Genomic DNA, 3,947 nt, shown 5'->3' with positions numbered 1-3,947 from the left:
GTTGTCCTGGCTGGCCGTGAGCCCAGGCGGCTCCTGCTCCCGTTGGCAATTTGACCGGAGCTGCTTCCTGGCTAAAACCACGGGGCTCCATGTGTGACCTGGCGCCCCTTTGGCGCAAGGCGCTTTGCCCGGTGGGAGAGGGGAGGGGCCGGCGCTGGTGCGAGGGTCCCGGTGGTCTCTGCGCGGGGTCGCACGGATCCGCTCCGCTGTCTCCTGGCCCCCTCCCGCCGCCCGGGCAGAGCCGCCAGCTGCCGGTGCCTGGGGCGGCCCCCACCCCGCGGGGCCGTGGCAGCCCCCGTCGCCCTTCCCCTGCAGAGGGCACGCTCGCGTGCCTGGTGACTCCTCTAAGCCGCCGGAGCGTTCCATGTTCCAGTACAAACCCCTTTGGAAATGACTGGTTGTGTTGCGTCAGTTTTCGTGTGTGGCGAGCGGGCCCGTAACACTGCAGGCTCCAAAATTTTCTTATTTATAGTATTTCTACCTAAGTCCCCTCTTCAGGGAACATGAAATCATTTGTTTCAGGAACCTCGCTGTTTCCCGGGTCTCGCTGTTACACCTGTATATTCTTATTGTGCAGTAGCCTTAATAGTTGTGTTAACCTCATTGTAACAACAGTGACAAATGGACTGAACTTTCTCCCCTTCTTTTTTTACTTTGTTTTTGTTTCTTCTGCTTCCACACCTAAGAGCCATGTTGTCTCTTGCTGGTTTCCCAGGGATTTGCCCGGAGTGTGGAGGGCTGCTGGCCCTTGCTATAGACTCTTCTGTTGTTGTTTGTAGTAAGTCAACTCTTAGTCTTCCCGCTAATAAATATTCAGTAACAAACCAACTGCGTTCTAGCTGCCGTCTGGGAGCAGCACTTCCCCTTGTGTTTCTTTGTATTGATTCCTTTTCATTTGTTCAGCTCGCTTTACCAGATGAAAGTATGTAAACTTTTACCATGTCAAGAAATTAAAATAAGGTACTTGGAATTCTTTTAAGGTAGCCCCTTGTGTGTGATACTGAGCTCTCAGGCTGTGCAGTGTTCCTGTCTGTCCCGGTCCTGCCTCTCTCACATCCAGTTGCTCCTACCCTGCGTTCTCCTCGCTCCTCTCCCTGTGTTGAGAGCCGCTATGTGCTGCTTTGTAGGTTGTTTCTGTTCTTTCAGCATCCCTTCGGTTTGGCCCACAGTCTTGGGTTTAATGTGACCTGTCCCATCTCAACCCAGTGTGTAGAACTGGGGCCATCTCGGTTAAAAGAGACGCAGGAGGTTTGTGTGGTGTTTCTCCCCAGCCTGCAGCCTGCTCTGTGGGTGCTGGGGCGTCTGCTGGGCGCTCGGTCCCGTAACTCTTGGCCACTCTGTGCGTGCCAAAGGAAATGTGGGGCCCCCCGCGGTCCCCCCGCTTCCCTGGGCATCGTCCAAGTTCTTGTTGCGCTTCCTCACGTATCCGCTGGGCTGCAGAGACCTCACCGGTGCCCTCCCGCACCCTCAGCGCCCCGGCCACGCGCCACAGGGCTGCGGCCCCCTCCGAGGGCCTGGCCCCCGGGAGCTGGGTGCTGGGATGGGGCTCGGCGGCACGTCCAGTCCGGCCTCAACTGCAGCCGCTGGGGAGCGGAGCAGGCGCCAGCCCCACGGTGCTCCCTGCCCCGTGGGAACGTGCTGCCGCCGTCTGGGGAGGGTGGGAGTCGAGCTGGAAACGGGCCGCTGGGGGCTGAGGCGGCCAGAGCCAGAGCTCAGAGGCAGGACTCGACGTGGTGTCGCACGAGGGGGCCCTCCCCGCCACAGCCGGAAGAAACGGAGCCCCGGGAGGCCCCTGCCCGAGCCCCGTGCGAGGACGGAGCCCCCGGGACGGTTGTCGTGGCGGGTGTCAGCAGGGAGCGGGGCTCATCCGCAGGAGCCGGGGGGGGGCTGTTGTCCGGGACCTTCCCCCCTCGGTCTCGGTGGTTTCTGCTCTGCTCTCCAGGAGAAGTGGCAGCGTGCCCTCGGGTCTCTAATTCACAGGTTCCGGAGACATCCCAGCTTATACGCAGTGACCGTTAAAACTTGAGAGGAGAATAAAGGCACAGCAGTCGTGTACAGACGCAAACACTGCCAGAAATGCAGCCAGTGTGGGTAAGGGTCAAGCAGTTTCCGCTGCTCTGTTCTACACAGGCTGACCCTGTGAGATGAGAGAGCGGGGTTTTCCAAAGTCTGGGCTCTGGCTTGGGGCACGCTGAAGACTTGCCCGCGTTGGGAGCGTTGCAAGCGGTTTCCTCGCTGTATCTTTACCCGGCTGCCTGGCAGTCACTGGCTCGGAGCTTCCCTGAGCCAGAAGCTGTCTGTCGCTGGGTTTGGTTTCTATAAATTTCAGCCTATTTTTTGCCACCTGTACCTTTCTGTGCGAGTGAAAAACAGCAAGCTCCTCCCTTGCTTTGTCTGGGAGACGTGGGCAGCTGAGCAGATTAAGATGCACCGATGGGTTGCACCTTGAAGCGGCCGCGTAGCCGAAATAACCCTCGGTGGGGTGTGAGTGCCTGTGAGGTGTGGGGGCGGTGGGCTGATGGGGCTGGGGAGCTGGGCGGTGGGAAGAGGTGTGGGCACCCAAGGACTCGCAAACAAGTTACGCTGCTGTGAGCAAGACATGTAATTTTTGAAATTCTAGGTTAGCTTTAAGCTGCTTCAGGCTTCTTTTGGAGAAGGTACGCAGGCACTTGAGTGGTGTGTGTGGCCCTTAAAGATCCCTGGTTGGTTTTCATCAGTAGGGCACTGGCACGGGTTTCCTGGCTCGGCAGACTCGGTTAATTACTCTGTTTCCTGAAATTTCTGCTGCAGGATGGAGATGGGTTTAGGGCTGTTCTGTTTATTCTGAAACAGAACTCCCAGAAAGTGCAGGCTGGTTCCTGTGTTGCTTGTAATGGGCTTTAGAAGTCCTCAGCTTGAAAAGTACAGCAGGAGCGGACGGTGCTAAATAAGGTGGGATTAGACACGGCACCGGCGGCACGTACCCTGTAGCGGGGCAGCACAGAAAGCTTCGTTTGTGTCGTCCTGCAGGCCTGGGGCGTGTGCTGTGGGTTGGTTTGTCACGGGGATGTCATTACATGTTAGCGTTTCTCTCTTTTTCCAAACGCTCGATGTGCACAGAACTGAGAGTGTTCCCACACTTTATTTTCAGACGTCTCCCAGGCGAGCTGCAGGGCTGAGCTGTGATTTGTGGGGCAGTAAGGCCTGTGGAGTTTATCTGGTTCTCTCAAACTACTGCTGTGCTGCTCAGAAATGACCATCTGTAATTGCAGCCTGTGCTTTGGCTTTTAGGGACTTGGGAAGCAAAGTCAAACCCAAATGATCGGCTCCTTTTGTACTTTATGGAAACGTCAGGGTGAGCGTCGTGCGCGCCCGGAGGTTCGTGCCGCAGCCTCAGCCGTGCGGGTGCGTGCTGCAGCGGGACCGGGTGCGTGTCCCCGGGGGCAGGAGCCGTGTCTGGGCTGGGGCACGGCGCTGCTGCTCTGCGCTCGGCGTGCAACGCATACCATGTCCTAGGCTCACGCCAGATGGGAATTTTCTTTTCAAGCCTAACCCCAAAGTAGTCCTCAAAGCCTTGTGGGCGTTGTGGATTGAAGGACTGACTGGGAAATCGGCGTTTCTTTGCTTAATTTGGGGCGACTGGGAGGGATCTGATTGTGCGGCTGGAAGCCGGTCGAGGGCCGCTGAGAGCGGGCTGCCCCTGACACCTGCAGCTGTGGCATCCCGCGTAGCCAGGGCTCTCCCCTCACCTCCCCGGCTCTCCCCATGGCTCGTGCCCGTGCTGCGGAGCGAGCCCCTCTCCTGGCAGGGAGGCCGCGGGACTTGGCTGCCGTGGCCCTGCGGGTTTGCCGGCGCGCCAGCCGGCGGGGCAGAGGCGACGGGTGCTGGCACGGAGCGGGCGTGTGTGTCCCCGGCCTGCGCGGCTGCACAAGGCTGAGGCTGCTCGTGGCGGGAGGATGATGGAGCGT

Source organism: Athene cunicularia (assembly GCF_003259725.1).
Source record: "Athene cunicularia isolate RWA chromosome 27 unlocalized genomic scaffold, athCun1 chr27_part1, whole genome shotgun sequence".
Taxonomy (NCBI): Eukaryota; Metazoa; Chordata; class Aves; order Strigiformes; family Strigidae; genus Athene; species Athene cunicularia.
This window is presented reverse-complemented; position numbering follows the sequence as displayed.